We start from the raw sequence: 12,541 nt of genomic DNA, 5'->3' as shown, positions 1-12,541 counted from the left end.
ATTATTAGTTTATCTATATTATCTGCCTACCTTGGAAAACCATAGTAATTCAGTGTGTAAGACTTTGATGATAAGTACCTTACAGTTATAATCTTCTAAATAGTCTATCTGCTCTAATTCGGGTGTATAAATTTAGTGAAATGGACTTCTTTTCTTATAGAGAACATGAATATTTCATTTAATATCTCAAATGTTAGGATTTTTAAATGCCCTATATAGATAAGTAGGAAATTTATTGTAAACTTAGTGAAGTTTTACACATATAATCTTGTGTTACACATACTTGTGTTATGTGTACTTTATGTTACATATACCTATGTTAAAGCTCATTAATTATAAATCCACTTAATTGAACTAAATTTAAAGTAGATAAATTCAACAATAAACTTGGTTCCATCTACCTGTATCCCTCTGTATACTGATCTCCCTTCAGTATAATAAGGAATATTATATTGACATATATATGTTATCAGTATAATATATACTGGGGATATATTTATTAATAATAAATTATTATTAATTATTAATAAGGGATATTGTTTGTTAATAATAGTTAATAAAGCCATAGAGACAAATTAAAATAAAAAGGATTTACCAATATTTCTTCCACTCTGATAAACTGTTTCAATATTACTATTAATGTTTTAAATTTTTTTATTTTTCTCCCATTCTCCATTCCTGAGAAGAAATAAGTTTCCACTGTTATCAGAAGAGGTAGTGGTTGATTCATGGAAGACTTGAGGTTAAGGGACATTAGGAAAACACTGTGTTAATAAATTATTACCTTTTTTGCTATCTTTACTTTTTGCATCACCTCATCCTTTTTTTGAGAGAAAATGTCATGAGGGAAAAATTTCAGTTGGAGAAAAATTTGGAAATGTCCAGGCCCTTCATGATCTCCAAAACTGGGGGGTGGGGGTGTCAGGCTTTAGTCGCATCCTTGTGGAAAGGAACCCTTTTCTTGCCTTCCATCTTTCTTTCTTCTTGCACTTTTACTTCCTTGGCTTGTGATCTCCCAATCTCTTTCTCCCTTTTTGCAATCATTTTATTTTTTTTCTCATAATTTCACAGCATCTGTGCCTCAGACAAAATGAAGCAGAATTGGAAGAAGCAGGGCACCAAAGAGACTTGGATTTTAGGCATTTTGCTGTTACAATCTGAACAAAACAGTCCATCTAGAGGTAGACATTTCTAAGCGTGCAGAGGTATACGTCTCCATTTAGGCCAGAAGATAAGGACATTTTCATAGCGTAGAGAAATTGCTTTGAGACTTTCCAGGAAATACACTATATAAAAAGAGAGACATTAACACAGAAAGTGTAGTGAGAGAAACCTTCAGTATTTCTGCTAAATAAAGAACTTCTGGGCTCAAATGATATCCATGATCACATTGGTGCCTTTGGTTCAGAATGGCTAAGAGGTGACTAATGGGTCATGTTCAGAGTCTGGGATCTTTTACCTAATACAACAAAAGCACTGTCATTTATTTCAACATTTTTCTCTTGCAAAGGCTGCTTGCTCCAGATTCTTCACAGAGAAGTCCTAAGAAGGCCCTGACAAAATTTATTTCTAAACATAGCCTTGGAAATACTGTTGAAGGCAGGTGAATCTTCCACCGAGAATTTTTTGACTCTGATCTTCAGCACTGCTTGAACTGATGGAAAGGCAGTCCAGTCCTCCATGTTTCTCTGACTTGAGAGAAGCCCTTCTCAATGAAGGGCATGCCTACTTATTTAGATACAACAAATCACTCAGATGCCAGGGTTCTTCTGATTCTAAAGCTCCAAAGGTTGCTGTCATACTGAAAAATGCAGTCTCTTTACCACAGTCTAAACTTTCCTGCTTGCCCGGCCCTGCTTACCTCGCTAAACTCACTTCCCTCCACTTGGTCTGCTCTTCATCGACTCTGGCCAGAGTGGCTTCCCAAGTAGGATGACTGACTCATTTACCCCCGTTTTTCCATGAACATCCCAGGAAGCCTATCAGTCCTTGGCACCCTGAGCACTTGCCTTCCCTCTTCCAAGAGTTCTTGGAACACACCTAGTTCCTCCCCTCGCCTTTGCACTTGTGAGCTTCTCTCCTTGGAATGATGTTTCTTCACATCTTCACACAGTTCTGCTCTCACTTTTTTTAAGCTTTGCTCAAATATCACTCTTCCTTTACTAATCTATTTCAGAATAGTCTTTTCTGCTATCACTTGCTGTCACCTAAATCCATCTCTCTCATCACCTCTCCTGCACCTTTGAACATCTTTTGCTATCTGAAATTGTGTTTGGTTTATGTTTGTAGTTGGTTTCAACAAGCCTTATGAATTCAAGGACTTAGTAAATTTATTTCTTTTTTCATGGCATCTAGAAGAGAGTTTTGAGCTTAGTAGGTGCTCAACAAACATTTGTTGAAAGACTAAGTGAAAAAATTGAGAAATTTCATTAGTAATTTGGGGACAAAAGTTAATTTCTTATACTCAATTTATTTTTTAAATGCTTGCCCATAAATTTGGATAAATTACATAATTTGCAACAAATAGGAAACTAGAAATGACCAACAGAACAATAGCTCCCAAAAAGATGACTGGTAGAAATCCTTCACAATTTTAGAATACAAAGACTTCACAAATTTCCAACAAGCAGTTATTTTTTTTTTCCTCCAAGCTATTTGTCATGCTGGTAGAATGAATGACCTTTATTGTATGGTATTTCTGAGATTACAAATGGCAAGAGTGCAGCCATATAAGGCATCAATACAGTAACCAAAGTCAGTCTCCTATTCTGAGTCATACTTTGAGTAGCAAGTTAAAAAAAAAAAAAAAGAAAGAAAGAAAGAAAGAAAAAAAAATGATGCTGATTGCATGTAGCCCATGAGACGGAAAGGCCTGGAAGAGGGGGTGAGTAAGAGAAGATTACATACAGATCCTTTTGTTTTAAGTGCCTTAGCAAATTTCCTTTAATTGCAAAGTAGGGATCCTGATAAATTGATTTAAAAAAATGTGATAATGGTAACAATCTCTTTGTCCCCTCAGTCCCCTAGTAATTGGTGTTTGGCTTTATCAGAGCACTTAACAATGTATCGGGAATAAGAAATACATGCAAGATCTTCCTTATTCAATAGATTGTGAAGTCCAGAAAACTAACAGGGCTCTGATTCACTGTTTTCTTTCTTTTTTTTTTTTTTTAATATTATATTTACATATTATTTTTTTGCTATAGTATTTGTAGTTGGGAAGCAGTAAGTAGTCAATAAAAGTTAGTTGAATTGGTAAGAATAACTGGAATCAAGGAGAGAGAATGGCAGAAAGAGAAAAGTGATTTTTATAGACAAGCCCTCTCAATTTCTTCCTCCTTTCATTTAGAAAGAAATAAAAATGAAACACAAACAGGAGCCTTTGAGCCTTCTGGGTGTATAGGCGATATTCAAAGGAGAGTGGCAGGGGAGTTGAGTCATTAAATAAATCGTTTCAAAAAGTCTTCACTGATTATCCTGCGGTGTATGATATATTCCTATTTCTCCACATCTTTGTTGATACTCCAGCTTGGCTATCTTTTCAAACATTTTTACATGTTAGATGTGTAAAATAATGATCTCTCTCTTGCAGTTTGGATTTCCTTGATTATCAGTGAGATTAAGTGTTTTTATATTTATTTATCTTTTTTTTCTTTGTCTATAAACTATATTTCTATATATTTTATCCTCTTGGAGGCTTGTCTGTTTTTTTTTTTCTTAATGAAGGAGCTTTTCATACATCCTGGATGTTGATCCAGACCGTTAATGATGCCTTTGCTAAGCCTATCTTTAAAAATTGTTAGTGTTCATTTATATGATGGCAAAGGAGGTAATTAATTTCTTTGACTTTCTAGGCTTTGTATATTTCTTAAGGAAGCCCTTCTTTACTGTAAAATTATAAGACAGTCTCCTGCATTTTTCATAATATTTATGTAGTTTAGTTTCATCTCTTTGATTCATCAGAAATTTGAGCTTGGTGTATGTTTGAGTTACAGCCTTACTTTATTATTTTGTTAATAAATAGCCAATTATGTGTGTGATTATTATCATTACTGCATGACTTATTTAATAGTCCATCTTTTCCCAAGAGATTTGAAATGCATGAATCTGGTCTATTCCTGTAATAACAATATTACCTTTTGGTAAAATTTATTGAATACACTTAATTATTTTTCCTCTATTTGAACTTGAAATAAATTGTCAAATTCTATGAATTCCTTTTTATCTTTTGATTCAATGTATTAACATCATCAATTACTATGGGAATATTTTCTGTCTATAATAATACACTTTCCTGTTTGTAAATTTGGTATGCTCCTCAATGTATTTACAATGTTCTGTTTGATAGTTTTCTTACTGTAAACCTTGAGATTTTTATATTGGATGTGTTCCTAAACATCCTAGTCCATTTTTGGATATTGCAAATAGGATCCTTTTCTTCCATTTCTGTGTTTCTTTTTAAATTTGGTTACTTTTGGTATGCAGAAAAACTATTCATAAATATATATCTATAGAGATATATATCTATAGGTATATATATCAATATATAGAGATATATCTATATCTATAGAGAGAGAATCTGTCCTTTTAGTTACTTCTAAATATAACAATAGAAAATTCCCTGAATTAACGGAGCTTATATTCTCAGTGTTCTTGCCTGGAGAATCCCAGGGATGGGGGAGCCTGGCGGGCTGCCATCTATGGGGTCGCACAGAGTCGGACACGACTGAAGTGACTTAGCAGCAGCAGCAGTAGCATATTCTCATGGGAGTGATGGCACAATACATAATACACCCAGCATGCGTGGGTGAATGCTCAGTCCTGTCCAACTCTTTTCAACCCCATGGACTGTAGCTCACCAGGCTCCTCTGTCCATGGAATTTTCAAGGCAAGAATACTGGAGTGGGTTGCTACTTCCTTTCTATATCCATTAAGTATGCAAAGTAAATAAGAGTTTATAAGGTGAAACTACTATGATTAAAGAAAAAGCAGCAAAGAATAAACAAAATGATGGAAGTATTAGGCATTAGTGGGATCATGCAAGATAAAAGTCAGTGAGGAAGTGATGTTGAGTGGAGGATCCAAAGGTGGTTAGAGAGTTAGCTATATGGATATGGGAGGAAAGAGTGTAAAGGTTCAAATATGAGGGTGTGCCCAGTGTATTTGAATAGCAGTAATCATGCCACTGTGGCTGAAGCAGAGTGAACAACAAGCAGAGAGCAGGTGAGGTTAGGCAGGTCATGGGAGAAGACCACACAAAGCCCTGGAGAAAGGGACATTGGCTGTAACTTTGTGTGGAATGGAGAGCCATTAGTATTTGAAGAGAAGGGCAAAATTATCCAACTTCCATTTCAAAAGGATCACTCTGATGGCTATTTGAAGAGTTCATGACAGAGACCAAAGACCTTGTAAAATCAGTGAGACTACACAGGAGATTGTTTCAATAATGCAGACAAGAGATGATGTGGCATAAACATGTCCCCTCCTTCTTAAACCACCCTCCCACCCCCAACCCCCACCCTGCCTATGGCTGACTCATGTTGATGTATGGCAGAAACCACTGCAATATTGTAGGTAACTATCTTCCAATTAAAAATAAAATAAAATTAAAAAAAATAAAGAGATGACATGGGTCCAGCCCAGACTGGTGGCAGTGGAAGTACTAACAAATGTCCAAAGTGAGGGGACACTTTGAAGTTAGGGAACACAATTTGTGCTGCTGGACTGGCAGGGAAACGTGAAAGGAAGGCATCACAGCTGACATCCTCATGTCATTGTTTTTTCCCCCTCACAATTTGAAGCTGGAGTTTTAATCAACGGAAATCACTCAAGTTTGGAGGTGGGAGAGACGTTCTGTGTTTGATGTGGTGAATGTGTGTGATGACAGTGGACAGTCTGATGTAACTGTCAGGAAGGCAGTTGGATACACAGGTCTGGAGTATAGCCAGGGGTACAAAATTGGGACACATCAGCATAGATGGTGTTTGGAACTGTGAATGTGAATGAAATCTCCCAGGAAATGCAAATAAGAAAGAGAAGTGACCTCAGAGGCGTGAAGGAGGAGACATTCTAATGAGCAGAAGGGACCAATAGGAAGTGACCAGGGAGAAGGGAAGAAAGTGCAGAATGTGGCATCCTGGACACCAAGTGAGGAAAGTATATCAATGGGCAGGAAGAACAATTCTCAAATACCTTTGATTGAAATGTGTTGAAAATTTAAAATCCCGATTTCAAAAGAAATTTTATAGATTTTTTTTTTTTTCACAGAAACTTTTCATGGTACAGAAACTGCCAGCAGCCAGAGGAAGACACCTGTCCTGATCCGCATGTGGAGTCATAAGCAGTCATTTTCTAACTTGGCAGAGCTCCCGGCAGTGACATTTCCAACACCACCTAGAGGACCAGGAAATTCAGTCAGGCTGGCAGCACCAGAGGTGGGCCTGATCAGATCCCTCTCGGCAAGTCCTTATGCAAGAAATGAGGGGAGTGGAGGGCCCTGGGCAGTAATCCCAAGATTCTGTGGAGAATTTTTTTGGAGGTTAACTGCTGATTTGCAAATATGCAAACTTTTCAAGATTTGGTTTGCTTGGATTTGGAAGGAAATTGAGAAAAAGATACGGAGGATAGGTTTCATTCCTTTCCTACTGTAACTACTCACATGAAATGAAGAGGAATGTTGAGGAAATGAATCGTAATGATTGAAACCCCTCCTATTTAGAAATGTATTTTCTTCTGTTATATGGCAATGCCACAGGACTGGAAAAGGTCCATTTTCATTCCAATCCCTAAGAAAGGCAATCCCAAAGAATGCTCAAACTACCGCACAATTGCACTCTTCTCACACGCTAGTAAAGTAATGCTCAAAATTCTCCAAGCCAGGCTTCAGCAATACATGAACCGTGAACTTCCAGATGTTCAAGCTAGTTTTAGAAAAGGCAGAGGAACCAGAGATCAAATTGCCAATATCCACTGGATCATCGAAAAAGCAAGAGAGTTCCTGAAAAACATCTATTTCTGCTTTATTGACTATGCCAAAGCCTTCGACTGTGTGGATCACAATAAACTGTGGAAAATTCTGAAAGAGATGGGAATACCAGACCACCTGACCTGCCTCTTGAGAAACCTGTATGCAGGTCAGGAAGCAGCAGCTAGAACTGGACATGGAACAACAGACTGGTTCCAAACAGGAAAAGGAGTACGTCAAGGCTGTATATTGTCACCTTGATTATTTAACTTATATGCAGAGTACATCATGAGAAACACTGGGCTGGAAGAAGCACACGCTGGAATCAAGATTGCCGGCAGAAATATCAACAACCTCAGATAAGCAGATGACACCACCTTTATGGCAGAAAGAGAAGAGGAACTAAAAAGCCTCTTGATGAAAGTGAAAGAGGAGAGTGAAAAAATTGGCTTAAAGCTCAACATTCAGAAAACTAAAATCATGGCATCTGGTCCCATCACTTCATGGCAAATAGATGGGGAGACAGTGGAAACAGTGTCAGACTTTATTTTTTTGGGCTCCAAAATCACTGCAGATGGTGACTGCAGCCATGAAATTAAAAGATTCTTGCTCCTTGGAAGGAAAGTTATTACCAAGCTAGAGAGCATATTGAAAAGCAGAGACATTACTTTGCCAATAAAGGTCCATCTAGTCAAGGCTATGGTTTTTCCAGTGGTTATGTATGGATGTGAGAGTTGGACTGTGAAGAAAGCTGACTGCCAAAAAATTGATGCTTTTGAACTGTGGTGTTGGAGAAGACTCTTGAGAGTCCCTTGGACTGCAAGGAGATCCAACCAGTCCATCCTAAAGGAGATCAGTCCTGGGTGTTCATTGGAAGGACTGATGCTGAAGCTGAAGCTTCAATACTTTGGCCACCTCATGTGAAGAGCTGACTCATTGGAAAAGACCCTGATGCTGGGAGGGATTGAGGGCAGGAGGAGAAGGGGATGACAGAGGATGAGATGGCTGGATGGCATCACCGACTTGATGGGCATGAGTTTGAGTGGACTCTGGGAGTTGGTGATGGACAGGGAGGCCTGGCGTGCTGCGATTCATGGGGTCACAAAGAGTTGGACACGACTGAGCGACTGAACTGAACTGAACTGAACATGGATATTTCAAATAATCAGAACCCCAAATGGCTTTGAGTTATCCTCCTTTTCATGGTTGGGTAGCTTTCCTCTTTCTCTCCTTTCCTTCCCATCTGCCTTCTGCTTCTCTGTCCTTATCTTTCCTTCCTTCCTTCCTTTCCTTTCTTCCTTTTCTTTCTTTCACTCTCCTTCCTTCTCTCCCTCCCTTCCTTCCTTTCTCCTTTCTTTCCTTCCTTTCTTTCATCAACAAATAATTATTAAATACACAGAATATTCCAGGCCCTTTGGATACTTCATTTAAATTTTGCAGATGCTGTCCCTGCCCTCATGGAACTTAGTCTGGTAGGGAAGTCAGGCAATCAATTAAAACTTACAAAAAGTGTTATATAATTGCAGCAATAATATTATGTGCTATGAAATGTGATACCATATTATGTTAATGTTCAACAATTTTGTAAGGTTAAGGAGGACTTTCCCAAAGGAAAGACTATTTAAGCTGAGATAAAAAGAATAGATAGCTTATAAAGTAATTCCAATTATAGAAGCTTTCCAGAAAATGGAAAGACCATATGTGAAGACACAGAAGAAAACAAAACAATCTCCAATACATTCTAGATTAAGATCCACAGTCATCAGAGAGTGAAAGGTACTCTTTCTGCCATTGTCTTTGGAATACTACTTGAGAAAAAAACAATCTGCCATGAAGCATCATGGAAATTGTTAGTGATATAAATAACCTCAATATATTTTTACCCCAAAACTTAGATGACTTGTAAGCTAAAAGAACAAATAGCAGTAAATAATGCTCAGAGGGTCTTTATTGTGGCTACAAAAATTAGCCTACTGCTCCAATTTATACTATGTAAAACATGATTGGCAGGAGGAGAAGGGGCAACAGAGGATGAGATGGTGGGATGGCATCACCGACTTAATGGATATGAGTTTGAGTAAGCTTCAGGAGTTGGTGATGGACAAAGAAGCCTGGTATGCTGTAGTCCATGGGGTCACAAAGAGTCAGACACAACCGAGTGACTGAACTGAACTGAAAACATGATTACTCTGTTCAAATATGATCATTTGCATCCCCAGTGTATAAGTACACTTGTTACAGTGTAAGTTTGACTGCCATCATAGAGACTCAAAGCAATAGAAGTTTAAACATGATGGAGGTTTGATTTTCTCTTCTCTAACAGTCTGAGTATAAGCATACCTGAATCAGGGTGGTTGGTACATGCACAATGTTGAAGACATGGTCTCCTTATATCTTGCTGCTTCTTGCTCTTTAGAATGTTGCCCCCTCCTCTCCATGTTTCAAGAAGGCTCACAGGAAGAGAAAAAAAAGTTAGAGAAAGATACAGATTTTCCCTTTGAGAGGCACAGTTCAGAGTTTTTTCAGATCATTTCTGTTGTTAAATCACTACCTGGATGGACTTTGTCACAAGGCCACACCTAGGCTGAGAAATACAGTCATTATTGTGGGCAGTCGTATGCCCAAATGAAAAATAGGAAGAAGGTGATACCAGATCATCGGAGGAAGGAAGCATTCACTGCAACAGTGAGAAAAGATAAAAGCACTATGATAACCTAAAGGATTTAAACACAAGTGAGACTAAATTCCTGACCTCAAGGATGCCAGGATCCAATGGATGAGAAAGGCAGCAGAAATGTTGTAGAAAGGAGGAAGTGTTTTGGAAACAAAGCCTGGCCATAAATGGATTCTGTTTGGGGAATTGTTATTACAGAAAAGATAGCGCAGGTCAGTTGGTAAATCATCTGCCTGCAATGCAGGAGACCTGGCTTCGATTCCTGGGTAGGGAAGATTCCCTGGAGAAGGAAATGGCAACCCACTCCAGTATTCTTGCCTGGAGCATCCCATGAACAGAGGAGCATGACAGGCTACAGTCCACAGGATCGCAAGTGTTGGACATGACTTAGCGACTAAACCACCACCAGAGCTGAATTCACAAGTGCATGTATATGTTAGATTTCAACTGGAAAAGAAGGGTAAAAACCTTTCATGAACAGGAAACCCTATTACAGCAACTTCTTTGAAGGACATATATGTGCTTAATGCTGCTTCCACTCTTTGTAGCCAGATAATTTAAAAAATAATCTTAGCTACAGGTTTTAGTCAAAATAATGAGTCTTATCTAGATTAATGTGAAAGTGAATTCTGAAAATTTTGAATCATAACTAGTGCATTCCTAAGTGCTGAGATTGCACTTGATGAAACTAACAGAAAGATAAAGCTGAGATTCTTCTTAGAACTATTAATCCACAAAGTATGTAGCCATAAACATAACTTTTCCTTTTATATTCAGAAGACACCCCCAAAGGAAGGTAAACAGTGAAGTAGGATCTGTAAAATAATCCATCTCAAGAACATCACAACTCATAAAAATTGGATGAACTAAACTCTGACATGATGAGAAAATAATAATCATAATTTCCACTAGTATATCAATTTGTTTTCTAAAGTATGCTTTACATACACTTTCAGGTGACACTCAAATCTATGCTATAGGTACAATTAGCATTGTTATCCCATTTTTAAGGGCGAGGAAACTAAAGTTAAAAGATATTAAACAGACACTCAATATCAAATATGAAGAGTTTCAGAGATGAGACTCAAACCCAAGACAGAACAAGAGCATATAATCAGTGTTGTGGGAAAATAAAATTGTCTGTGAATGTATTCTCAGGTGGAGGACAAAAGTCAAAACTAAACGTAAAGGGTTAAAGACTAATCATCTAATTATATTCCCCAACAGCTCTTTAACCTTTTTTGTTGTTGTTCTTATGAACACAGTTGCAAAAGAAATTTAAGCAAAAATGGTGTAGTTCCTGAGAATTCTAGAGAAGTTGGGACCACTTTCTGCATTATTTTAGTTTACGTATAGATTATCCCAGGATTGGCATGCTAGAATATTCTGATATGAGATTTATTCTGTACAGAGATAATGTTATAATCCATTCAATTTAGCCATGATATATAAAAAATTGTGTTGCTACAGGGGGGCTTTTGATAGAAATGTAATCATAATTTACCAAGATACTGTTAAGTCAGATTAATTGAAGATGACTATTTTGGTCAATTAGTTAGTCTGAATTTAGAACACTTATTTAATATTTTAGTAAATAATAATGTATAGTATAACTGGAAATTTTGCCAGGTATATTTTAACAAATGCTTTCAATTTGCAGAGCATGCAAACAATGCCTAAAGGTTTTAAAAATAAATCTATACTCTGATGTAAAATATCTATTCGCTTAAGAAATCATTATCCTTCAAACTTGTAAACATTGCAGGGAACTTTTAAAAAAGGGAAATATTCATAATTTAAATTATTGAAATGAGTGAAATTGTCATGTACTGAAGCCAATATATATCATGATGCCTTCAAAAGACACAAAACACTAATGGTAAAGTTTCTGTTCATTGAACAACTCTATACATCGTCCATACACATATACATATGTCTGTTTCTGTACATAAATCAACCTCAGATCCATGCTGAAATGCAGGTTTTATCATTCCCACTTTATAGATGTGGGTGTTGAGGGTTAAAATGATTAAGTGACTTCACCAAAATCCCATAGTTTGTAAGAAAGTGAGAAACAGTTAATCCCACATTTGTGTGGTTTTACAATCTATGTCTTTTCCACTATATCCACAACTTCTTTCTATGTATGCAAATGACTGTCTAAGAAAAGTTATACCATCACAAGAACATCTAGGTTGATAACAGTATTCTATTTCTTGACTCAGGTGTTAATTATAAAATTTCTTGCATTATAAATATTATTAATATTCTGTACTTTCTTTTTTTTTTGCCTTTGCACTTCTTGGTATGTGAGATATAATTTCACAATAAAATGATAAAATAAATATTGGGTCTTCTAGAGCAAGATTGTTGGAACAAAGCAATTTATATCCTGGTTGGGTTTTGTTTCTAAGTAAATTGAGAATGGGGCCTCAATTTACAGTAAGCATTGGAGTAAGGCAGTGTATTGTGGGAAGATCTCATTTATGTTAATTTGGGAGATGTAGATCTGGGGAGGGGAAAGTGGTGAATGAGTCAAAGAGGAAAACATTTGTTTCCAATGATATGCCTGTCAGTGCATTAGCACTCGTTTTTAATCTTCAAAACAACCATTAACGGTAATTATTACGATGCCCACTTGAGAGGAGGTCAGTACATTTCCCACAATTAAGTGGCTAAACATTGATTTACATATGCATCTGTCTGACAACCAAGCCTGAGTAGATCTTGAGAGAAGTAAGGATTCAACGGTTAAGAGCAGTCAGATAAACTGGTGGACATGAGTCATTGGCCCCCAAAGTATTTGTTCTGTATTCCTTTCTGAAATTTTACTTACTGGGGCGGTCTGAAAGAGCTGTTATCTGGAGTGATGAAGCGGGATTAAAACACCACAAATGGGACTT

The 12,541-nt window shown here is 37.1% G+C and overlaps 1 long non-coding RNA gene across 1 annotated transcript; it reads left to right on the top strand.

The window, feature by feature from the left end:
- The first annotated feature begins 2,806 nt into the window (after positions 1 to 2,806).
- LOC133062307 (uncharacterized) lies at positions 2,807 to 11,983 on the top strand. The gene is made up of 2 exons (XR_009694143.1): positions 2,807 to 2,884; positions 6,268 to 11,983. It is a non-coding gene; the product is annotated as an uncharacterized LOC133062307 (long non-coding RNA).
- Positions 11,984 to 12,541: the final 558 nt, after the last annotated feature.

The sequence above is a fragment of the Dama dama genome, chromosome 1 (genome assembly GCF_033118175.1).
Source record: "Dama dama isolate Ldn47 chromosome 1, ASM3311817v1, whole genome shotgun sequence".
NCBI lineage: Eukaryota > Metazoa > Chordata > Mammalia > Artiodactyla > Cervidae > Dama > Dama dama.
The sequence above is the reverse complement of the archived record's forward strand: the minus strand, read 5'-3'. Positions and strand labels throughout refer to the sequence as shown.